Below are 26,550 nucleotides of genomic sequence, written 5' to 3'. Positions count from 1 at the left end.
AAATTAGCCAGTTGTCGTAGTGCATGTCTATGATTCCAGCTATTCAGGAGGCTGAAGTGGAAGGATCAGCTGAGCCGAAGAGGCGGTGGTTGCAACGAGCTGAGACCGCACCACTGCACTGCAGCCTGGGCAACAGAGCAAGACCCTGTCTCAAACAACAACAACAAAACTCTTTCTCTCCTTTGTACTCCACTCTAGACCCAGAGCTGCTTTTCACTTTGTTGTTAAACTCCATCAAGGGTGTGTATACTCCCTGTCACTCTGCAACCCATCACCATTAAGCTTCCACTCTGAATACTCCCACAAAGGCAATCGTGGGCCTCTCAAAAGCTAATCTAATGTACATATTCCAGTTCTCATCTTACTTGCCCTCTATAGCATCTGACATTTTAACACCCATTCATTATTTATTTAAAAATTTATTTGGAACTATTTTAGGTCTGCAAAACATATACAGAATAATATAACAAACATACCTGTTTTATTAGTCAGGGTTCTCCAGAAAAGCAGAATCAATAGAATGTATACTATAGAGAGAGAGGGAGAGGATGAAGGGAGAAAGAGAGACAGAGAGGAAGGGAGAGGGAGAGAGAAAGAGATTTATTATAAGGAATTGGCTCATGCAAGTTCCAAGACCTGCAGGGTGAGTCAGCAAGCTGGAGACCCAGGAGAGTTTATAGTCTGTTAGTTCCAGTCCAAGTCAGAAGGCATGAGAACCAGGAGAGCTGATGATGTAAGTCCCGTCCAAAGGCCAGCAGGCTCAAGACCCAGGAAGAACCAGTGTTTCAGGTCAAGTCTGAAAGCAGGAAAAAGCCAGTGTCCCACTTTGAAGGCAGTCAGGCAAGAGGAATTCGCTTTTACTTAGGGGAGAATCAGCCTTTTAAAATTCTATTTAGGCCATCAACTGATTGGATAAGACCCACCTTTATTAGAGAGAGCAGTTTGCTTTACTCGTTCTACTGATTTCAAGGTTAATTTCAACCAAAAGCACCCTCACAGAAACACCCAGAATAATATTTTACCAAATACCTGGGTATCTTATGGCCTGGACAAGTTGACACAAAATTTAGCCATCATACCTGTAAACGCCATGAGTTAATATAGCTTAAGCTCCTCCTCTATTGCATTCCTTTCTTTCCCCCCAGAGGAAATGTTATTCTGAATTTGGTGTTAATCATTCCCATGCATATGTTTCTATTTGTACTGTATTATATACTCTATATGCATTGCGTTTTAACTATATAAATAACATCATGCTGTGTATATTCTTCTACAACTTTCTTTTTTGACTCAACATATTTGTCAAGTTCATCCATGTTAATGCATATAGCTTTAGTTTACTCATTTCACTGCTGTATAATATTCCATTGTACAGCTACACTCTATTCTCTTGTTTCTCGTTTTTTTGCTATTATAAACTGTGCTGCTATGGAAATTCTTGTACAGATCTTATTGTGCCCATTTGTGCTTCTCCAGCAGTCTACCCAGGAGTGAAATTGATGGCTGCAGAGTCTGCACACCTTTAACTCACCATACTCATGCTAACGCTCGTATTGTCAAAGCCTTTTTTTGGACAACCAGATGGGTGTGAGATTTTAGATTATCATGATTTTAATTAATTCAAATTAATCCTCCAACTATTAATAGGATTGAACATCTTTTCATGTGTTTATTGAGATTAGAATTGCCTTCTATTCCTGTTTCCTCATCTTTTTCCAATTATATTATTGGTCATTTTCTCTTGGATTTATAATAATTTTATAGTGTGGCCAATTGTCCCCTTTCAGTTACATGTTTTTATGTTATCCTTTCCAAACTGGTGGCTTCTGTCTCAGCAGCTTTTTAATAGCATTATTAAGGTCTAATTAACATATCCTAAAATTCAACCATGCTAAAGGTATAATTCAATGATTCTTAGTAAACTTGAGGAGTTGTGTAACTATTACCACAGTCTAGTTTTAGAATATTTATAACATCCCAAAGCAATTCTTCCTGCCCGTTTGCAATCAATCTCACCCCCGCCACAGGCAAACGCTAATGTGCTTTCTCTCTATATAGATTTTTCTTTTCTAGACATTCATGTAAATGAAATAATCTAATTTACGGTCTTTTACATCTGGCTGTTTTCACTTAGAATAATCATTTTAAGGTTCATTTGTGGTATAGCTATAGTAGTTTTGTTTTTCTTTTTATTGCTGAGTAGTATTTTATTGTATGAATACAGCACATTTTGTTTATTTACCAATTAATGGATATTTGGCTTAATTATTTCCGATGAGAAATAGCTCTCACATTTATATTTGACCCCAGCATGTAATGTGTCTTTTTTCCCCTTATGGCTGCTTTTAACATTTGCTCTTTATCTTTGGTTTCAGCAACTTTCTCTGATGTACCAAGTGTGATTTTTGTGTGTGTTTTTTGTTTTTTGAGATGGAGTCTTGCTCTTGTCACCCAGGCTGGAGTGCAATGGTGCAATCTCAGCTCACTGCAATCTATGCCTCCTGAGTTCAAGTGATTTTCCTGCCTCAGCCTTCCAAGTAGCTGGGATTACAGGTGCCTACCACCACGCCCGGCTAATTTTTGTAATTTTAGTAGAGACAGGGTTTGTCCATGTTGGTCAGGCTGGTCTCGAACTCCTGACCTCAGGTGATACGCCCACCTCAGCCTCCCAAAGTGCTGGGATTACAGATGTGAGCCACTGCACCCAGCTCTGGCTAATTTTATATTTTTAGTAGAGATGGGTTTCACTAAATTGTCCAGGCTGGTTTTGAAATTCTGACCTCAAATGATCTGCCTACCTAAGCCTCTCAAAGTGCTGGGATTATAGGCCACACCTAGCCGTAAGTATGATTTTTTAAAAGTTTATCCTGCTTGAGTTTAGTTGAACTTTTGGACCTCTGGATTGTTATTTTTCATCTACTTTTAAGCTACTCTTTCTTTAAATATTTTTCTGACTTATTGTTTCTTTCTTCTCCTTATGGAACTTTAATTGCATGTATGTTAGACTGCTTACTATAATCCAACAGTTTGCTAATGCTCTGTTCATTATTTTCAACCATGTTTTCCTCTCTCTGCTTCAATTTAGATGATTTATATTAGCTTATATTCAATTCGTTTATTTTTTTCCTCTGCAATGTCTAATTTGCTGTTAAGCTCATCCAGTAAATCTTCATATGTTGTATTTTTCAATTTTATAATTTATCTTTAGGTCATTCTTGAATTTCTATTTCTTTTGAAATACCCTATCTCTTTACCCATTGTGTCTGTTTTGTTTTTCCTTTAAAATTTTCAGCATACTCACAACTGTTGTTTTAAAGCCTTTGTCTGCTGATTCTCATAACTAGATCACCTAATGATCTAGTTGTCTTGTGACTATGAGTCATAGTTTTCTACTTTTTCATATGTCATAGAAAATTTGTATTCTGTACCCTGTGTGTGAAATAGCAGTAGAGGCTTAAGCATAATTTTTTGTTTTGTTTTCATTTTTCAGGGAGTGCAAGCTTTTCCCTCTGTTTGGTGGTTAAAGTGCATAAACATAGGATTATTATATCCTTTTGATGAAATGACCCCTGATCATTATGAAATGTCCTTCTTTATCTCCGATGTCTTTGCTCTGAAATCAATTTTTATTGTTGTTGTTGCTATTGTTTTGTTTTTGTTTTTTGAGATAGGGTCTTACTCTATCACCCAGGCTGGAGTGCAGTGGCATGACCAGAGCTCACTGCAACCTCTGCCTCCTGGGCTCAAGCAATCATCCCACCTCAGCCTCCCAAGTAGCTGGGACTACAGGTCTGCACCACCACACCTGGCTAATTTGTTTGTATTCTTTGTAGAGACAGGCTTTCACCATGTTGCCCAGGCTGGTCTGAAATCAACTTTGTCTGGTGTTTATATAGAAACTCCAACCTTCTTTTGACTAATGTTAACAAAGTATGTCCTTCTTACCCTTTTAAAGATTTTGTATTTAAAGTACATTTCTTGTAGATAGCAAATAATAGAGTCTTAAAAAAAATCCATCTAACAGTCTCTGCCTTTAAAATGAAGTGTTTAGGCCATTTAGATTTAATGTGATTATTGATGTAGTTAGACTTGAGGCTATCACTTCACTGTCTATTTTCTATTGGTCCCATCTATTCTTTGTTCCATTTTTTCTCTTTTTCTGCTTACCTTTAGATTAATTATTTTCAATTGAGTATCAATTATTTGCAAATGTTACAAACCCAGAAATACATTCTTATTATTTTTGTTTAAATAGTCAACTATCTTTTAAAAAGTTTTAAACAATTTTCTTTTTTTATGAGATGGAGTCTTACTTTGTCACCCAGGCTGGAGTGCAGTGGTGCCACCTCGGCTTACTGCAACCTCCGCCTCCTGGGTTCAAAAGATTCTCCTGCTTCAGTTTCCCATAGCTGGGATTCCAGGCACCCGCTCCCATGCCCAGCTTATTTTTGCATTTTTAGTAGAGACGGGGGTTTCAGCATGTTGGCCAGGCTGATCACGAACTCCTGATGTCAGGTGATCTGTCTGCCTTAGCCTCCCAAAGTGCTGGGATTCTAGGTGTGAGCTACAGTGCCTGGCCAGTTTTAAGTACTTTTTAAAAAATTGTATTTTTTACCCATATAGTTACCATTTCTTCTACTCTTTATTTCTAAAACATATTTTTTCTGGATATAAAAGTATATGTTGACAATTTTTTTTTTTTTGTGGGGTGGCAGTTTGAGGTTGGAAAATAGGGGTGTGGCCTAGAGGAGCAAGAGGTAGATCGCCCAACAGGAAGAAAGAGAAAGAAAAAGAGGGAAAAAGAACAGGTATATTACTTGATTCTAAAAATAGGTATTAATAATGGCCGATCAATATTTTTTGTGTTTAAAATGGACAATGTATATTTTGTGTGTTTAAAATGGAGAGCTCTATTGAATTTATTTGTTCTGGATCTGAGTTCAAGTCCTGGATATCGTTATCAATTTTCTGTCTCGTTGAATCTAAATCTCATTATGGGTCTTATGTATCTGGGTGTTAAGATCTCTTATTATTACATTAATCCTTTTACCCTTGTATCCTTGTAGCTTTGAAATCTATTTTATCAAATGTGAGAATTGCATCTCCTGCTTTTTATTTATTCATTTTTGCTCTCCATTTGGTTGGTAAATTTTTTTCCAACCCTTTATTTTGAGTCTTTGTATATCTTTGGATATACCATTAGATTTTGTCTGTATCTTTTGATTAGGGGATTTAATCGATTTAAATTTAGGGTTACTGCCATTTGATATTAACTGGCTATTTTATCCTTTTGTTGATGTAAATTCTTCTTTATGTTAATGCTCTTTACTTTTTGGTGTATTTTTAAGAAAGGTTCATACTGGTTGTTCCTTTCTATGTATAATGCTTCTTTTAGAAGTTCTTGCAAAGCAGGCCTGGTGGTAATAAAATCTCTGAGTACTTGCTTGTTCCTAAAATATTTTATTTTTCCTTCAATTGTGAAGCTTAAATTGGCAGGATATGAAATTCTGGGCTGAAAGTTCTGTTCTTTAAGTATGTTGAATATTGGCCCCCACTCTCTTCTAGCTTGTAGGGTTTCTGCTGAGAGATCTGCTGTAAGCCTAATAGGCTTCCCTTTATGGGTAACCTGATCTTTCTTTCTGGCTGCCCTTAATATTTTCTCCTTCGTTTCGATCCTGGTGAATCTAACGATTATGTGCCTTGGGGTTGGTCTTCTTGAGGAATATCTTTGTGGTGTTCTCTGTATTGCCTGGGGTTGAATAGTGTCCTGCTTTGCTAAATTAGGAAAATTTTCCTGGATAATGTCCTGAAGAGTATTTTCCAGCTTGAATTCATTCTCTCCATCACATTCAGGTACACCAATCAAACGTATATTAGGTCTTTTCACATAGTCCCATATTTCTTGGAGGCTTTGCTCATTCCTTTTTATCCTTTTTTCTCTATTCTTGTCTTGTCGTTTTATTTCATTAAGTTGGTCTTCGACATCTGATATCCTTTCTTCTGCTTGATCCATTCGGCTATTTAAGCTTGTACATATTTCACTAAGTTCTCGTGTTGTATTTTTCAACTCCATAAGTTCATTTGTATTCCTCTCTATATTGTCTATTCTTTTCATCATTTCAGCCAACCTTTTTTCAAAGTTCTTAGTTTCTTTACATTGGGTTAGAACAAGTTCCTTTAACTCCCAGAAGTTTCTTATCATCCACCTTTTAAAGCCTACTTCAGATAATGGAACACAGTCCTTTTCCATCAGGGCTTGTTCTGTTGCTGATGGGTCCTTTTCCATCAGGGCTTGTTCTGTTGCTGATGAGTCCTTTTCCATCAGGGCTTGTTCCGTTACTGATGGGTTCTGATTTTGGGTATGCTCAGCCTTCTTAGGCTGTTTTTTCCCCTTCATTGTAGATGAACCGCCTTTCTAATTAGGTTTCTGAGTCGACGTCTGGTTTATTGATTCCCAGTGCTGGGATCCAAGCAACCCACTGTGCCGGCCTAAATAGCAGCGATAAGACTGATGGTGCTCTTCTGCCCGGGAATCTCTGGTCTGGCTTCCCTCTTGAGTCCGCAACAAGCAGCTCTGACTTCCCGGAGCTCCAAACTCCAGTCAGTAGGGGAAGCAGTCCCGTTTGCTCTGCATGAAGAGCTGCTGCGCCAAGGCACTGGCAAAACCGCTGCGGCAGCCACAAGAGTCGCGCTGGCGACCCGTGGGGCTCCTCCACTGGAAATCGGCTGATCCGTGAGTGATGAAAATTCGTCTAAAAGTGTGGCATCGTCTCGTTCTCTGAGCTTTCACTGGGAGCTACAATCCCGAGCTGTTAGTGATCAGCCATCTTGGATCTCATCTCTCCGACAATTTTTTAAAAGAACTTAAAAATGTTACTCTGCTGTCTTCTTGCTTGTTTCCAGTGAAAAATAAGACATTATCTTTATCTCTGTTCCTTCTTTTTACTTCTGTTAAGGACTTCCTTTAACATTTCTTATATTGTGGGTCTGCTTGTTGTGAATTACTTCTCCTTTTTAATAACTTTATTAATATACAGTTTATATACCATACAAGTCATCTACTGAAAATAGACAACTTAGCCAGGCACAGTGGCTTATGCCTGTAATCCCAGCACTTTGGGAGACTGAAACAGGTGGATTGCTTGAGCACAGAAGTTAGAGACCAGTCTGGGCAATGTAATGAGACCTCTTTTTTTTTTGAAAAAAAACAAACAAACAAAACTCTGGTTTCTCTTCAGATCGTATAAATCTTTCACCTTTTACTAAAGAAATGGAGTTTCGCTCTTCTTGCCCAGGCTGGAGTGCAATGGTGCAGTCTGGGCTCACAGCAACCTCTGCCTCCCGGATACAAGTGGTTCTCCTGTCTCAGCCTCCCAAATAGCTGGGATTACATACAGGCACCCGCCATCATGCCCAGCTAATTTTTGTATTTATAGTAGAGACAAGGTTTGGCCATGTTGTCCGGGCTGCATGAGACCTCATTTCTACAAAAAAAAAAAAATCTAAAAAATGAGGTGGAAAAATTGCTTGAGCCTGGGAGGTTGAGGCTGCAATAAGCTGAGATTGTGCCACTGCACTCCCATCTGGGTGACAGAGTAAGACCTGCCCTGCCCCAGCCCCCCCAAAAAAGAAAATGTCCAACTCAATGATTTTTAAAAACTACTTGAGATATAACTGACATACAAAAAGATGTACAGATTTAGTGGATACAACTTAATGAATTTCAATAGTTTTTCTTATATTCTCACAGTTCTGCAACTATCACCACAATCTAATTTTAGAACATTTATCACCCCAAAAAGAAACCTGGTACCCATTATAAGTCACTCTCCACTCTTCCGTGCCCCACCCAACCCTAGCAACTGCTCACTTACTTTCTGTCCCCGTAGAAAGAAACTGCTAATTTATTATACTTCCTGGTCTCCCCAGACTCAGCTCTTTCTCAACTCAGGAAATCTCCAAGCTCTGCTTAGGTTCCTTATGCTGCACCTCGGCTTGGAAGTTCTTTCACATGGTAACCTGGGGCAATCAGAGGGCACCTCATTTGTGTCTCATTTCTCATAGACACTCTCCTTTATTGCCTGATTTCCAGTGTCTTGAAAACTATTGTTTGATATATTTTGTCCCCTGTTGTTTTAATCAGGAAGGTACCTGTTACTCCATCTTGCCCAGAGGCAGATGTCCATTAAAAGGAGTGGCCACAGGGGTGGGGGCACAGTGCCTCATGCTTGTAATCCCAGCAATTTGGGAGGCCAGTGGGGGCAGATCACTTGAGATCAGGAGTTGGAGACCAGCCTGGCCAACATGACGAAACCCTGTCTCTACTAAAAATACAAACATTAGCTGGGTGTGGTGGCATGCACTTGTAATCCTAGCTACTCAGGAGGCTGAGGTGGAAGAATCTCTTGAACCTGGGAGGTGGAGGTTGCAGTGAGTCAAGATTGTGCTACTGCACTCCAGACTGGGCAAAAAACAAGACTCTGTCTTAAAAAAAAAAAAAAAAAAAGAAGAAGAAGAAAGAAAGAGAAAGAAGGAAAGGAAGGAAGAAACATTTAACAAACCTGACTAAGAACCCACAGGTCTCCAGATACTACATTTGTGGAATCTTTGTTTAAGAAATTTTATTCAATAACAAAAAGGCAAATAATTTAAAAATAGGTAAAGTCGAGGCATAGTAATCACAGCACTTTGGGAAGCTGAGGTAGGAGAATTGCTTGAAGCCTGAAGTTTGAGAGCAGCCTGGGCAACATATTGAGATCCCATCTCTACAAAAATTTCAAAAATTAGTTGGGCATAGTGGCGCGTAACTATAGTCCTAGCTACTCAGGAGGCTGAGGTAGGAGGATTGCTTGCTTGAGTCCAATAGTTACAGGTTACAGTGAGCTATGATCACACCACTGCACTCTCTTCTAGATGACAGAGTGAGATCCTATCTCTTAAAAAAAAGGAAAGAAAGAAAGAAAGATAGGTTAAAAGGGACACATGTTCTCAGGATCTCCTGAGGGCTGTGTCATGAGAAAAATATTATATATAAAAAATAAGTAAAATATTTAAATAGACATTTTTTTCCAAAGAAGTTATGCAGACAGAAATAGATATCATTAGGATATGCAAATCCAAACCTCAATGAATTACCAATTCACACCCATTAAGATGGCCATCAACAAAAAACTGATAATAACAGGTGTTGGTGAGGATATGGAGAAATGAGAACCCTCCTTGTTAGTGTGAATATAAAATGGTGCAGGTACTTTGGAAAACAGTTTGACAGTTCCTCAAGAGTTAAACAGAGTTACCATATGACCCAACAATTCCACTCCTAGATATATATCCACTAAATTTAAAAACTCATCTACATGAAAATTTATGCATTAATGTCCATATTAGCATTATTCAAAAATACAAAGAAGCAGAAACAACTCAAGAGGTAAAAGCTAATTGAGGTCCAGGCACGGTGGCTCAGGGCCTGTAATCCCAGAACTTTGGGAGACTGAGGTGGGTGGATCACTTGAGGCCAGAAGTTCAAGACCAGCTTAGACAACATAGCTAAACCCCATCTCTACTAAAAATACAAAAATTAGCTGGACAGGGTGGTGTGCACCTGTAATCCCAGCTACTTGGGAGGCTGAGGCAGGAGGATTGCTTGAACCCAGGAGGTGGAAGTTACAGTGAGCTGAGATCGTGCCATTGCACTCTCAAAAAAAAAAAAAAAAAAAAAGCCCACTGTTATTTAAAGAAAAAAATTAATAATAATAATGAATATGTGTTAGTGAAAGAAATAAAAATATTTCACCTTAAAATCTACTTCTCTGACAGATTTTGAAACAGCTGTTCAAAGGGCCTTGGAAACAAAAAACTGAGGAGAGCAAAGATCACCTAGTGACCATCATGCCAACTATCCAGAGGCAAAACTTCTTGTCTGAGGAGTTTAGAAGTAGACTTCTCTGTTACCTAAAGCAGGCATCTGGTACCAGGCCAAAAATTATAAGTAACTAGAATTTCTGTACTTCGCCTGAATGAATGCATGTTGAAACTCATTGTGCAGTCCTTGCTGACATTAAGGCACCAAAATATCAGCCGGGTGTGGTGGCTTACACCCATAATCCCAGCACTTTGGGAAGCCGAGGCCGGTGGGTCACCTGAGGTCAGGAGTTCAAGACCAGCCTGGCCAAGATGGTGAAACCCCCCTCTCTACTAAAAATACGAAAATTAGCTGGGCACAATGGCAGGCGCCTGTAATTGGAGGTTGCAGTGAGCCCAGGTCATGCCACTGTACTCTAGCCTGAGCGACAGAGCAAGACTCCATCTCAAAAAAAAAGGCACCAAAATGTCTACAAATGTAATCACTTATCATGACCTATGTGGCTAAGAAGGTCCACATTACTCCTAAGCTCCTGCCTTAAGCTCCATAAATACCACAAGGAAAAGCCTGCAGCGGTGTGCTTACTTTTCTCACGCTGGGGCACCTGGCTGCACCCTTCTGCAGCGTTCTTCCTTTCTAGTGAAACTTTCCTTTTTCAAACCTATATTGTTCTCAGTAAATGCTTCCTACCAACCCATGAGTCAACCACTGTTTTGTTTGTTTGTTTCTTTGTTTTTTGAGACAGAGTTTCGCTCTTGTCGCCCAGGCTAGAAAGCAATGGCAAGATCTTGGCTAACTACAACCTCTGCCTCCCATGTTCAAGTGATTCTCTTGCCTCAGGTTCTTGAGTAGCTGAGAGTACAGGCACCTGCCACCATACCTGGCTAATTTTTGTATTTTTAGTAGAGACCATGTTTCGCCACGTTGGCCAGACTTGTCTGGAACTCCTGACCTCAGGTGATCCACCGGCTTCAGCTTCCCAAAGTGCGGGGGTTAAAGGAGTGAGCCACGGTGCCCGACGAGTCAACCACTTGATGTGGGGCTCTGATACCTCACCCAGCATTGATGACTTTATAAACAAAATGTTCTATGTTCATGCAATGGCATATTATTTGGCGATAAAAAAAAAGGAATGAAGTACTTATACGTGTTAGTGAAAGAAATACAAATATTTCACCTTAAAATATACTTCTTTGACATATTTTGAGACAGCTGTTTAAAGGGCCTTGGAAACAGAAGTATCCCTGCAAACCTGTCTTTTGTGGGAGAGATTTGAATCTGTAGAGAAAATCTTCACTGGTGTAGGGCCTCTCTTCTTTAGATTTAGGAAAGATTAACCAAGACTCTGACACCTTTAAGGGTCTGAAAGAAATATTTACCATTGGCTGGGCGTGGTGGCTCATGCCTGTAATCAATTCTAGCACTCTGGGAGACTGAGGCGAGTGGATCACTTGAAGTCAGGAATTTGAGACCAGCCTGACCAACACGGATAAACCCCATCTCTACTAAAAATACCAAAATTAGTTGGGTGTGGTGGCAAGCGCCTGTAATCCCAGCTACTCAGGAGGCTGAGGCAGCAGAATTGCTTGAACCCGGAAGGCAGAGGTTGCGGTGAACGCAGATCGCACAATTACATTCCAGTCTGGGCGACAGAGTGAGACTCCGTCGCAAAAGAAAAAAGAAGTATTTACCATCAATTCTGTCTGAGGGCTCCTACCTGTGAGATTTCATTCACATAACAAGACCGCTTACGCTAGCCAGGCCTCATCTTTTCCCCTCCCGTAACATGTCTTGCCACTAAAACCTGCTTAACACTATAACTTGTTTTTGGTCATGCTCTGAGTCCCCATTCATTTTGCAACCTCAAGATGGTATGGGCTGGGCGCAGTGGCTCACACCTGTAACCTCAACACTTTGGGAGGCCAAGGCAGGCAGATCACCTGAGGTCAAGAGTTTGAGACTAGCCTGGCCAACATGGTGAAACCCCACCCCCGCTGAGGCAGAAGAATTGCTTGAGTCTGGGAGGTGGAGGTTTCAGTGAGCTGAGATTGTGTCACTGCACTCCAGCCTGGGTGACAGAAAGAGACTGTCTCAAAAAAAAAAAAAAAAAGATGGTATGTAAGCTCCTATACCCCGTTGGGAGGTTAGGGTAACTCTGAGGTGCTCCCCTGCATGCATGTTAATAAATGTATATGCCTTTTCTTCAATTAATCTGCCTTTCATCAGTTGCTTTTTCGGTGATCCTTCAGAGGGCCAAGGGGAAGATTTCCCTAATGTTATGTAAAAGAAACTAGACATGAGCTGGGGGCAGAGGCTCATGCCTATTATCCAACACTTTGGGAAGCTGAGGTAAGCAGATCATGAGGTCAGGAGTTTGAGACCAGCCTGACTGACATGGAGAAGCACCGTCTCTACTAAAAATACACACACACACACACAATAAGCCAGGAGTGGTGGCATATGCCTGTAATCTCAGTTACTCAGGAGGCTGAGGCAGAAGAATCACTTGAACCCAGGAGGTGGGGTTTGCAGTGAGCTGAGATTGTGTATCTGGGTGACAGAGTGAGACTCCATCTCAAAAAGAAAAAAAAAGGAAGAAACTAGACACAAAAGACCACATATATGATTACATTTATATGAAATGTTCAGGTCAGTTGTGGTGGCTAACACCTGTAATCCCAGCACTTTAAGACGGGTGGATCGCTTAAGTTCAGGAGTTTGAGATCAGCCTGGGGAACATGACAAAACCCCATCCCCACAAAAAATACATAAAAATTATCCAGACTTGGTGGTGCACACCTACAGTCCCAGCTACTGGGCGAGGGGGTAGAGGGTGCTGGGGTGGGAGGATCACTAGAGGTCAGGAACTGGAGGTTGCAATGAGCAATGATTGAGCCACTGTGCTCCAGCCTGGGTGACAGAGCCAGACCCTGTCTCAAAAAAATAAAAATAAAAATTGGAACAGGAGATTTATAGAAACATAAAATGTATAAGTACTTGTGTAACCACCCAGATGTTTCTCCTTGCCCTATACCTAAACAGAGCAGATTTATCAAGAGAGGGAAATTGCAAAAAAGAGTTTAATTTACAAAGAGCTTGCTGAAGGAGAGACGGAAGTTTTATTATTACTCAAACCAGTCTCCTGGAAAATTTGGAGACTGGAATTTTTAAGGACAATTTGGTGGGTAGGGGTCCAGGAAGTGGAGAATGCTGATTGGCTGGGTCAGAGATGAAATCACAGGGGGTCAAAGTGGGATTTTCTTCCTGTCCTCTGTTATGGGGTGAGATCGCAGAACTGGTTGAGCCAGATGTGGGTGGAACCACCTGTTGCATCAGAATGCAGTGTGAAAAATGTCTGCAGCACTGGTCTTAGGTTTTACAATAGTGATGTTATCTTTCTGAGCAATTGGGGAGGTTCAAAATCTTGTGGCCTGTCTGCATTAATCTTTTAAGACTGAGTCTCACTGCTTTTTCACCCAGGCTGGAGCGCAGAGGTTCGATCGGCTCACTGCAACCTCTGCCTCCTGAGTTCAAGCAATTTTCCTGCCTCAGCCTCCCAAGTAGCTGGGATGACAGGCCCCCTGCCACCATGCCCAGCTAATTTTTGTAATTTTAGTAGAGATGGGGTTTCACCATGTTGGCCAGGTCGGTCTCCAACTCCTGACCTCAGGTGATCCGCCCGCCTCAGCCTCCCAAAGTGCTGGGATTACAGGCGTGAGCCACCACGCGCCCAGACTGTCTGCATTAATCTTGAGGCTAATTTGTTAGTGCTACACAGGCAGTCTGGTCCAGGGGCTGTGTTAGGGGAAAAGGCTGTTTTCATCTCTGTTTCAAAGTTAAGCTATGAGCTAAATCCTCCCAAAGTTAGTTTGGCCTATGCCCAGGAATGAGCAAGGGCAGCTTGGGGGTTAGAAGCACGATGGAGTCAGTGAGGTCGGATCTCCTTCGCTGTCATCATTTTCTCATTGCTGTAATTTTTGCAAAGGCAGTTTCAGTTGCTGGGGAGGTCGTGGGAAAATGCGGAAGTGATTGCAAGTGGGCACAGGGTTTTTATTAGGCTGATAAAATGTTCTAAAATGGTCTGTGGTGATGGTTGCAAAACTGTAAATATACCAAAAACCATTGAAATGTACACCTTAAATGGGCAAATCATATGACTTGTGAATTATATCTCTATAAAGCTTTTAAAAAAATGTTATCACATATCGTATGTCTATGTGGGTTTCCAGTAACTACTCTTGCGCTCCTGGACTGGCCAGATTAGGTATGACTAAGAATTCGTGGTATGGCCTTTTGTATTATCGACTCTTTTCCTCTCTCCCTCCCTCCCTCCCTCCTTTCGTCCTTCCCTCTCACCCTCCCTCCCTCCCTCCCTCCCTTCCTTCCTCTCTCCTTTCCTTCCTTCCAAGACACTATGCTTGGAATGCTACCCCAGGCACTGAGCATACAGATACTGACCAAGATCTAATCCTGTCCGCAAAGGACATGATTGTCCTCAGCCCCCGCAGCAAAAGAAACTTTTATTGGGACCACTTCTGTATACCCTGAGCTATGTAGAGTAAATTCAACCTTTCTAAAGTCACATAAATCTGCACTTAGTAGGGGCTCAGGTAATGGAGCTCCAGTGCTCATAAGCAGGTGAAAAACACAAGGTAGATTTAATACCTTGTATCTATTTAGCCCTTCTCATCTCCAGGGTAGGTCACAGAAAAGGAAGCCAATGTCTCCTTCCTCTTTTGGTCTCAGGGTCCAGACACCATGTAGCTGGAAGCTCACTAATGAGACACTCAGCAGCTGCCAGGTGGGCAAACGCCCTATTTCCTACACAGCCAAGCTTGACCACCATTATTCCTGGCTCAGGCATCCTTTCCTGTAAGGCTGGTGGTTGACATGGAAGGTCCTGGGCATTCAGGCTATGGTGCCATCAAGGGCCTTGCGCTGTCAACCTCTGAAGTGGTTCTTGATCTCACTCCATATCCAGCTCAGTGTGAAGCTGCCTTCTAACTGGGGCTGTGTCTTATCTCTGACCCAGCTCTTGCTCGTGCATGATGACTGTTCCCTGCCTGTTATTACCCGCAAATGATAGCTTCTATGTCTTGTGGCTTCTTGTGAAACTGCCTTTGCAAAACTATAACTGAAGAAATTATGACAGTGAGAGAAATCAGACCTAACCATTCTGTTTCTAACCTTTAAGCTGTCCTTATTCATTCCTAGGCACAGGTGGAATTAACTTTGAGAAGGAATTCAGTTCATGATTTGACTCTGAAACAAAATTGGTAACAGCCCTTTCCCGAAAAGATCCTCTTCTTGCCTGGGAACCAGTCTACCTTTGCAGGACTAACAAATTAGCTACAAGATTAGAAATGACAGTTTAGGGGTCACGAAGCCTCTGGCTCCAAGAGTCTGAACCTCCTTAAATTGCTTCTAGGGATCCTATCACTTTTGTAAAACCGAAGATCAGTGCTTGAGATATCTTGCAGACCCTACATTCTGGGTGGATCAGCTGACACCACCCAGACCTGTAATCTGGCTCAACCAGTTCTGCCATCCCACCCAGGAACAGGAAACAGCAAGATAAACTCAATTCAACCCCCTTTGATTCCATCTCCAACCTGAGCAATCAGCACTCTCCACTTCCCAAGCCCCCACCTGCCAAATCAAAACTCTGATCCCCGAATGCTCAGAGAAGCTGATCTGAGTGGTAATAAAACTCCGGTCTCCCGCACAGCCAGCTCTGTGTGAATTCCTCTTTCTCCATTGCTATTCCCCTGTCTTGATAAATCAACGCTGTCTAGGCAGCGGACAAGGTGAACCTGCTGGGCAGTTACACTTGTGTGCTTATCTCTCTTGCTGCAGTACAGTTTTCGTTAACTATTGCTTTCTGGTTTGGGCCCTGCCTACTACGGCTTTTGAGGACTCAGCTTGGACATAGCCTCTGGTTATTCCTGGCCACTTGCTATAGGGACACAAAGTCAATTCTTCCCTCTCTAAGAATCGGTTTTGGCAGGCCTTTACTAGTTTGCTAGTCCACTGCCTTTGCCAACTGTGAGCTGCCATCCATCCCAGCCTCCTGACTCCCCCTTGGAGTCCACTTCAAAAGGCATCTCTCCCTGCCTCAGCATCTTCTCTTCAGAGGAATGTTTCTTATAGGTCTTAGTGAAGATGGCTCAGTAAATGCTTCCAAAACCTCATGCTTTCCCTTAATGCCAAGTCTGTAGAAACCACTTTCGTTCTAAAAATGCATCTCCAAAGTCACCATCAGTGAAGACATCCACCTGAAATGACTCCCTGCCAGCAGCAAGTTGTATTTTCCCCAAATGGTTGCAACAATACTTTATATTTCACACGCTCTTCCAGCACCTTGCCACTCACACATCAGGAGATACAGTCTCTGTTTCTTTCTTTGGAAACTGAGTGGGGCTTCATGACCATCTCAACTAGTGAAGCACAGGGGAGGATTCAAAAGGCGAGACAACTTTCTCCTGCTCTCTCTTGGGATGCTTGCCCTTGCAACCAGTCACCATGCTGTGAGAGAGTCCAGGTCCCATGGCTAACAGCCTCAGCTGAGGTCCCAGCCTCCAGCCAGCATCAGCCTCCAGCCACAGGAGTAAGGCAGACTCTGAAGAATCCAGCCAGCTCTCATCTGAGTATAATCACAGGGGATATCCCAGCAAGAACAATCAGCTGAGCTTGGTAAACCCCTAGAACCAAGAGAGATAAACACGAATGACTGCTGTGTTACGCTACCAAGTTTGGGGTGGTTTGTTGCACAGTATAGGTTACCAGAACACTGTCTGTCTCCCCACATTCTGAGCCTGACCACCCTTTATGGGCCAGCTCATTAGCCTGTCACCTCTCAGGTAAGCCTTCTGGGATCCCCACAATGGAGTTCTCTCCCTCTCTGAACTCCCAGTGCTCTCACAGTGTCAGTCTCCTCTCTCACATCTGGGTGCACACCTGATCCCTTTACAGGGATCTCCCCTCCCTGTAAAGTCTCAATTCATATCTCTTGGCACCTAGCCCAATGCTTGGCCCAGAGTGGGTGTTCAATACAGGCCTTCTCTGTCTGGAAGCATGAAGCATAGGGGAAGGGATCCTGAAGAGAGAACATCTGCCAGTGGAGAAGAGAGGGTCCTGAGTAACAAAACAGCTTCCACTGCTTTCAAAGATCTGTTTCTCTGACTAGTGTCCTAGGACATTTTTGGCTGCTCTGCTAAGAATGTAGGGTCATGAGTTACATCAAAATAACTTATTAATAAGTATCAAGTTGTCAGAGGTGTTTGAGCCAGAGCAACTCCATCTTGAGTAGGGGCTGGGTAAAATGAGGCTGAGACCTACTGGGCTGCATTCCCAGACAGTTAGGTTAGGCATTCTAAGTCACAGCATGCAATAGGAGGTCGGCACAAGATACAGGTCACAAATACCTTGCTGATGAAACAGCTTCCAGTAAAGAAGCCAGCTAAGCCAGGTGCAGTGGCTCACGCCTGTAATTCCAGCACTTTGAGAGGCTGAGGTGGGCAGATCACGAGGTCAGGAGTTCGAGACCAGCCTGGCCAACAGGGTGAAATCACATCTCTACTAAAAATATGAAAAATTAGCCAGGAATGGTGGAGAGTGCCTGTAATTCCAGCTACTCAGGAGGCTGAGGCATGAGAATCACTTGAACCTAGGAGGCAGAGGTTGTGATCAGTGGAGATTGTGCCATTGCACTCCAGCCTGGGTGACAGAGCAAGACTCCATCTCAAAAAAAAAGCCAGCTAAAACCCATCAAAACCAAGATGGTGACCAGAGAGACCTCCAGCTTTCCTCACTGCTACACTCCCACCAGCACCATGACAGTTTACAAATGCCAGGACAATGTCAGGAAGTTACCTTACATGGTTTAAAAGGAGAGGCATGAATAATCCACCTCTTATTTAGCATATAATCAAGAAATAAGCATAAAAATTGGCAACCAGCAGCCCTCGGGGCTACTCTGTCTATGGAGCAGCCATTCTTCGTTACTTTACTTTCCTCATAAACTTGCTTTCACTTTACTCTATGGATTCATTCTGAATACTTTCTTGCATGATATCCAAGAACCCCTCTTTGGAGATCTGGATAGGGACCCCTTTCCTGTAGCAAAGTGCTCCTAGGAAAGAAAAGATTGTCCAAACTGAGGGTTTTCTTAGGATGACAGTGTATGGCCACTTTGGGGGCTGAGGCACTGCAAGGCGTCTTTCATAAGTTCACCAGCAGATGGCAAGCTTACTCGTGGTTTCTTGCAAATTGGATTTAGGCACACATTTGTAAAATATTGAGCACCTACTCCATATAAGGCTCTGTGTGAGCTACAGAGGAGGGTAAGCTACAGTTCCTGCCCTCTGAGATCTTCCAGTCTAGTGAACTAAATGCTTCTTTAGTTTCTCTTTGGGTTGAAATCATTCTTCAAAAGTCATCCAATCCTTTCTTCTGTCTGTGTAATTTCATATAATTGATCCTGATGGAAGAGAGGTGTCAATAATCTTGCCAAGGCCAGGTGTGGTGGTCCACACCTATAATCCCAGCACTTTGGGAGGCTGAGGTGGGCAGATCACTTGAGGCCAGGAGTTCGAGACCAGCCTAGCCAACACGGTGAAATCCCATCTCTACTAAAAATACAAAAATTAGCCAGGCATTGTGGCTCATGCCTGTAGTCCCAGGCTGGGAGGCTGAAGTTGCAGTGAGCTTAGATCGCACCACTGCACTCCAGCCTGGGCAACAGAGCAAGACTCCGTCTCAAAAAAAAAAAAAGAGTTTTGCCGCAAGTCTGGTTATTTTGAGTCTGTTTCACTGCTTTAAGCAGATTGGCCAGGTGACCATAGGCGAGATCAGAGCAGTAAAGGTGGCATGGCTAGGGACCAGGAGGGCAGGGAGAAAGAGATTTTAAGGCAGGAGGAAAGCAAATTGATTAGGAGATTAGGAGCTGGGGTGATTGAAACTGGGCCTGTCAGAAAAGCCTCTCCTGAGCCTTCAGCCAGCTCCCTGTGGCCACACTTCCTAGAGCCTGTCAGGCTCAGAATATTGGAGCCATGCAAGCCAGCTGCCGGGAGCTCCCTGCCGTCTGCTCCTGCCCTGAGCCCCAGCTCCTCCTGCTTTCTGCTCTCCACACTTTGGCTGTGAGAGACACTCCACAGTTTTGCCTGTTTGGGACAGAGGCAGTGGCTGCAGAGGGAGCAGGAAGGAAGTGGCCTTATATCAGTTTCAGGCCAAGGGGAGGGGAAGAGGAAGTGGTCATTTAAAAACCTAGCTAGACTGTTTCAGAGTGTCCTTAAGGACCCAACCCTGAGCCACACCTGTGCATTTCTGAGTCACCTTTCAAGCTCCCCTGGAAAATTCTTTGTGCTTCACAGTGTTAATTTCAGCTTGAAAATCAGAGGAACAGGGCATGATGGCTCACGCCTGTAATCCCAGCACTTTGGGAGGCCAAGGCGGGCAGATTGAGGTCAGCAGTTCGAGGCCAGCCTGGCCAATGTGGTGAAACCCCATCTCTACCAAAAATACAAAATTTAACTGGGCGTGGTGGTACACACCTGTAATCTCAGCTACTCAGGAGACTGCGGCAGGAGAATCACTTGAACCCAGGAGGCGGAGGTTGCAGTAAGCTGAGATCTCCCGGTCGAGAGTGCACCATTGCACTCTAGCCTGGGTGACAAGAACGAAACTCAAAAAAAGGAAAGAAAATGAGAAGAGGTTTCTAGATCAAGAGCCCCCTGGAGTTTTTATTTTGTTCCTTTCCAAAAGGATTTCCCCTTTTCTTGCCTCCAGGCATTTTATTTTTATAACAAGTATACACTGCCTTTTCTGATTTTCATTTGCCTCTGGCTGCCAAGCTCATTTCTGCAGCAAACCCTGAGAGATTCCAGGAATCCTCCTTGGGAAATCTGAATACGGGAACTGAAAGCAAATGCTGGGCCTATTCTACAACCCCCTTTGACTTGCCTCATCATAGCCTAGCAAGAACAGCACCAGAACCAGGGAGAGCCTTGCAGACCACCTATGTGGGTAGGTGGGGCCCAGTCATATTCCCAGGGGCCCACAGAGATACTAACCAGCAAGCATGATACATTTTCTAAGAACTTCCATTTCTCTGAACAGTAAGTAATTTTATTTATTTATTCATTTATTTTCTGAGACAGGGTCTCACTTTGTCACCCAGGCTGGAGTGCAGTGTCGTGATCTCAGCTCACTGCAACCTCTGTCCCCTGGGTTCAAGTGATCCTCCTACTTCATCTTCCTAGTAGCTGGGACTACAGACATGCCGCCTTGTCCAGATAATTTTTGTATATTTTACAAAGACTGGGTTTTACCATGTTGCCAAAGTTGGTCTCAAACTCCTGGACTCAAATGATCCACCTGCCTCGGCCTTCCAAAGTGTTGAGATTAGAGGTGTGAGTCATCCTGCCTGGCCAGCAAGTCATTTTAACATTAGCTTTCTTTTTTTTTTTTTTTTTGAGACTGAGTCTCGTTCTGTCGCCCTAGGCTGGAATATACGGGCATGACCTGCTGTGCTCACTGTAACCTCCGCGTCCCGGGTTCAAGCGATTCTTCTGTCTCAGCCTCCACAGTAGTTGAGATTACAGGCACACACCACCATGCCCAGTTAAGTTTTGTATTTTTAGTAGAGATGGGGTTTCACCATGTTGACCAGGCTGGTCTTAAACTCTTGGCCTCAAGTGATCCACTTGCCTCAGCCTCCCAAAGTGCTGGGATTAAGGCGAGAGCGACTGTCCAGGGCCATCAGTAGTATTTTAAGTCATAGATGACAGAGCTGAGATTCAAATTGCAAGTTTAGGGCTGGATATTTTAAAGCATAGCTGCCTCAGGTGACCTAAGGGGTCTTGTTTTATATTGGAGTCCGTTTCAGGTACGAAATGGCTCTGAATACCCCTTGGGAAGTGTGAACACTGATGTCTGTAGAAAAACATTCTAATCTGTGCAGTGAGGTCATTAATCTCTGAGCCTTCATACTCCCTAAATTTATTTCTTTAGCTCTACAAAATCCTCAATCCTTCAAGCAGAACTTGGGGGAATACATTACACATTTTCTAGGGTGTGGGGAAGAGGAAGGAAAACCAAATGGTTTGGCATAATGGAGATTAGTACTCCTTTAGCAAGAAGTGCTATAATTTTTTTGTATTTTTAGTAGAGGCGGGGTTTCACCATGTTGGCCAGGATGGTCTCGATCTTTTGACCTTGTGATCCACCCGCCTTGGCCTCCCAAACTGCTGGGATTACAGGCTTGAGCCATCGCGCCTGGCTTCTTTTTTTCTTTTGAGACAGGGTCTCACTGTTGCCCAGGCTGTGGCAGGATCAGCCTTTACCAGCTGGGCCTAAGCAATGCTCCCACCTCAACCTCCCAAGTAGCTGGGTCTACAGGTGTGCACCACCATGCCCAGCTAATTTTTGTTTTTTTGTAGAGATGGGGTTTCCCCCATGTTGTTCTCCAACTCCTGGGTTCAAGTGATCCACATGCCTTAGCCTCCTAAAGTGCTGGGATTACAGGTGGAGCCCCCGTGCCTGCCTGGCGGCTCCATTCATTTTCTTCCCCAGGCATCTCCATACTTCCCAGGTGTGAGGATGCCTGGGAAAGGCTCCCAAGGCTCCTTCCTCCTTGAAGCTCTCTCTCCCTTGGCCTCCCTGCCATCAGTTTCTCCTACATCCTTCATCATTGTTTCTCAGTTTCCTCTGCAGGCTCTCAGTCACCCTCAAAGGGTGTTTCTCGGGGTTCTGAGCCTGCTCCTCTTTTATAAGCTCTCTCTGGACTGAAGACCCCCAAATCTCTTTCTCCATCCTGACTCCTCCTTTGCTTTGTGTCCAACTGTCTACTGGACATTTCACTTGGATGTTTCACAAGCATCTCAAATCCAGTGAAATTAAGTTCATTATCCCCTCCTGTCCCTTAACCTGCAGCTGGTTCTGAATTCCCTAACTAGAAACAAGGAGCCATCCCTGACTCCTCCCTTCCTTTTTCTGCTGCACCCCACCCCCAGAAGACAATTGCTTATCACGTCTGGCAGATTCTGCCTCCTCAACAACCCTCAAATCCATCCCCCACTTTCCATCCTCCGGGCTACTGCCGGTCATTGCTTGTTCTTTTTTTTTTTTTTTTTTGAGACGGAGTTTCACTCTCATTACCCAGGCTGGAGTGCAATGGCGCGATCTCGGCTCACTGCAACCTCTGCCTCCTGGGTTCAGGCAATTCTCCTACCTCAGCCTCCTGAGTAGCTGGGATTACAGGCACGCGCCACCATGCCCAGCTAATTTTTTGTATTTTTAGTAGAGACGGGGTTTCACCATGTTGACCAGGATGGTCTCGATCTCTTGACCTTGTGATCCACCCGCCTTGGCCTCCCAAAGTGCTGAGGTGGCTTGAGCCACTGCGCCCGGCCTTTTTTTTTTTTTTTTTTTTTTTAAGACAGAGTCTAGCTCTGCTGCTAGGCTGGAGTGCAGTAGGGTGATCTTGGCTCACTGCAACCTCTGCCTCCCGGGTTCTAGCAATTCTACTGCCTCAGCCTTCTGAGTAGCTGGGACTATAGGCATGTGCTGCCACACCAGGCCAATTTTTTGTGTTTTTAGGAGAGACGGGGTTTCACCATATTGGCCAGATTGGTCTCGAACTCCTGACTTTGTGATCCGCCCACCTTGGCCTCCCAAAGTGCTGGGATTACAGGTGTAAGTCACTGTGCCTGGCCTACTGCAATAATCTTCTGATGGGTGCCCCAGGCTCTCCTTCCACCTCACAGGGAGTCATAGTCATCTTCCTAGAATATTTTTCAAACTGACCATGTCATTTTCCTAGTTAAGGTCCTTCAGTACTCCCACTGCTCCAAGTGGTGTGCAATGTCCGCCATATTCTTCTGGTCTCTGCCTAGCCAACGGCCCCATCTCTCACGGAATCCTGTCTTTCATCTCAGGTGTCAGCTCTGCTGATAAACTTGACATTCTTTGGTTGAACAATGCTGTTCCAAGATCTTGCCCCTTCTTCTTGTTCCCTAGCCAGCTCTTAATCATCTTTCTTGACCCCAGGCTCTCCCCCAGGGAAAAAGCTTTAAGCATCCTTTGTTACTCACTGTCCCCTACACCCATTCCTTCATGCTCCTGAAATACTTCGAGGGCCTGATATTAGTTTACCCATTAGATGAGTAAATTTCTTGAGGTCAGGATCCAAGTTATATTCTTCCTTGTATTCTAGAGCCTAGAGACCAGCACAGAGTGGGGCCCTAATAGATGTCTGCTGAGTGAATGGGTGAATGGATACATGGATGAACAGGTGGATGGATGCACAGACAGATAGATGAACAAAGGGATGGATGGATGGATGAATGAATTAATGGACAGATGGATGGAAAGATGGACGAGTAAGAAGATCTTCAGCCCAGACTGGATCTCTAAGGTCTCTGGGATAATGGGCAGAGCTAAGCCAGCCACATCTGCTTACTCTTTCCTTAGCCTTACACTCAGGTCCCCCTCACTTGGGATCAATGCGGAAAAGAAAGGTTTCACCACAGGAGACGAGAGAGAAGATGTAGCATCAGGTTGCTGATGAGGGAAGAAAGAGAAGAAAAGATGATAGAAGAAGTGGCAGAGAAAGTTGGAAGCTGGAGGACAGGGGCCCTACTTCCTGCCTGTAACAGGCCCCACTTCATCCCCAGCAGCCATCAAATACCAATCCAGAGGCGTTGGAAATAGAGTGCACAGAGAGGACATAAAGATACTGAAAAGGTTAGACGTTTGTGAGAGTCCTGAGAAGCAGATGAGCCCCTAAGCGTGCCAAGTCTCCTTCTAGAATGCCCAGCAGATAATCCCTTGGTGATGAGCCCCAACTGCGCTGTCTCTGCAGATGTGGGTGCTGCTGGCCAGGTGGCGCCAGTCTAGATATGGTTATGTAAATGAGGTCAGCCAGAATGAGAATCTCTTTCTTAAGGATATCCTAAGTAGTGATGTTTACTGGTTTTTCTGTGATTTCAACATCAGGCTTGTGCCTGTTTGTGTGGTGGGTAACCCCAGCATCTTTGACTCAACTAAATCCCAAAGCCCTTCCACATTCCTCAAGCCTTCTTTATCTGCAAATGGGCTATCTAAGACCAAGCCCAAATAATTGGCAGCAGGCAGAGAGAACAACATAATCAAGTGAGAGGTTCTGGAAAAACAGCAAACAAGGCAGGTCCTACTCGGCTTCCTTTATCTCTAGCTCTGCATAGACAGCTCTTAAGAAAACTGCACTGGCAGTCTTTGGGTAGACAAGTGGGGTGACCACCTGCCCTGGACTGCCTGAGGTAGTCCTGCTGCCTTAGTGTCGTTAGGAATACTACCACACACTGCTGACTATCAAAAGGATTCTGGTTTAGAGACACATTGTACAACTGCTCTGTTTACAAGGTGCTCTAAGATCTGGGAGAAATCCAAGTGTGACTGCGGTAACTGCTCTTCTTTTCCTGGATCTGCCCGAAAGCCATTTCACAGCACAGGTTGGCATGTCCTCACAGGGAAATTTATCAACAGTCTCACGACTCCAGAGAGGACAAACCAGACCAAAGAAGGAAATGTAGGAGTTTGCCCTTTTAGCAAAATCCTGGGCAGAACTCTGAGGTTCGTCTCTCCGTGATACTGAGAATTGAAAGGAAAGGGGAAAATCCCATGGGATTGCCATCTTCAGGCAGAAGCCCTTGGTCTCTGACACCGATGGTAGTTCTGCAACTGAAGGCACCTGTTTAACTATTGCTTGCTCAGTGCAGCTGTGACCAGGAATTCTTCTGATTTCTCCTCCTACATCTTGGTTGGGTCAGATGAAAATGGCCCAGTCTGCAAGAAACGCTGGTTGGGTGCCTATAGACATTTTAATCTGGGAGGGCCTTGTTTATATGATGGACCTGGCCAAAGGGAAGATGTTGCTTAAGGCAGAAAGCAAGAAAACCTAGATAAACACTTCTTGTTCTTCTCCTCCTCATCCTCCTCGTCGTAGTCGTCGTCGTCCTCCTCCTCCTCCTCCTCCTGCTCCTCCTTCTCCTCCTTCTTCCTCCTCTTGTTCTTCTTCTTTTTTTTTGAGACACATTCTCGCTCTGTTGCCCAGGCTGGAATGCAGTGGTGCAATCTTGGCTCACTGCAACATCTGCCTCCCGAGTTCAAGGGATCCTTCCACCTCAGCCTCAAGTAGCTGGGATTGCAGGCACACACCACTATGCCTGGCTGATTTTTAAAATTTTTTGCAGAAACATGGTTTCCCCTGGTCTTGTCCTGGGTTTAAGCAACCTGCCTGCCTCAGCCTCCCAAAGTGCTGGGATTACAGGTGTGAGCCACCATGCCTGGTCAAATACTTCATTTTTTAGATCATAAAATGCTTAACTTTATTCCTGGAAAAAAGTTGATTCAGCAAACCAGGGCTTTAAGTGAAGCTGGTTGAGGCCTGAACCCTTTCCTGCTGCATCTATAGGCCACCTGGGGTGTGGGGTGAGCAGCTGCTTAGCAAACCTTCCAGGGCCGCCCTGCAGTGAACTGCTATGGGCGTTAGGAGGCTGCAGAAGTTCCTTCTGAGCATGCTCTGGAATATAGCAGAAAGTTACACACAGAGACACTCACACAACATTCACAATCACACTGAAGTGCACATCCAAGATCCGAGGGCAGTTTCTTTCCCATCACAGTCTACAGTGAAAATAATGTAATTCAATGTTAGAGAATAGACATAACATCAGCCCTTGACTTCCTTTGGTCTTAGAAATAAAGTGAACAGGTTTGAGAAAACTTACAAACTACAAGACAGGGCTTTGTTTCACTCCTTCCTTATTCCTCCTACTCCTGGAAACATCAGTTTCTCTTGCAGATTCTTCATGTTTCCCCAAATCCAAACTCACAAGTTCCCAAAAAGGGCAGTGTTCCTTGCTAGATGTACAGCAGGATGGACAGGGACAGGGAGGAGGAAAAGAAAATGGTACTTCCCCTTAAAGTCTGTCTCTCCTCACCTGCCTAGGTCCTCCCTGCCAGAGGCTTCTGGGAAGCTGCTTCTCTGTGTAGAACATTGCATTTCTGGGCTGTTTCCCATCCAGGCAAGGGGTGAGGGCTCTCCTCTGGCCCAGGCAGCGGCTCTGGAGGGTGTGAGCTTCTCTGCCCCCTGTAACACCTACACAGGACACTCAGGAAGGGATGGGGACTGGATGAGGAGGTAGGGACAGAATGCCCCCTGGAACTGCCCCAGGGGCAGCTTGAGTGGCCTGAGCCTGTGTTTGTCCTACTGAAGGTTGGAGCCCCAGAGAAAAGCCTCTATGGAGGCACCCACTTTTCAGAACTGCTGCTTTTGGGTGAGAACATCTTTTTCCAGGTGTTGTCCTTGGGGTAGCAGGGAAGACTGGGAAAAAGTGACAGGACAAGAGCTGTTGGAGGGGGAGTTACACTGGTTGAGTGTCTACTACATGCTGGGTGCCGCTGAAGGTGTGTGGGTCCTACAGGATGTCCTTTAGGCCTCACTTCCCTGTAGATTACACGCAGTTCACAGATGACTCTGAACCCAGAGGGGCTGTCTAGGCCCAGGGCCCAGCTAGTGAGTGGATGGGCAGAATCAGACCTGCCCTGGAAGGGTCTGTCTTACCCTGGCGCCCAAGATGTGTCCCTTACCCTCTGCCACCAGTACACGCAAATTCGAGACACTCCTTGTTAGGGGCCGAAGTTTATCG

At 44.2% G+C, this 26,550-nt stretch overlaps 1 long non-coding RNA gene across 1 annotated transcript in view; it reads right to left on the bottom strand.

The window, feature by feature from the left end:
• The window catches only part of LOC118149542 (uncharacterized), a 30,088-nt gene that overhangs the window by 1,859 nt on the left and 1,679 nt on the right, over positions 1-26,550 (bottom strand). The window lies entirely within an intron of this gene.

This window comes from Callithrix jacchus, chromosome 19 (genome assembly GCF_049354715.1).
Source record: "Callithrix jacchus isolate 240 chromosome 19, calJac240_pri, whole genome shotgun sequence".
Classification (NCBI taxonomy): Eukaryota; Metazoa; Chordata; class Mammalia; order Primates; family Cebidae; genus Callithrix; species Callithrix jacchus.
The sequence above is the reverse complement of the archived record's forward strand: the minus strand, read 5'-3'. Positions and strand labels throughout refer to the sequence as shown.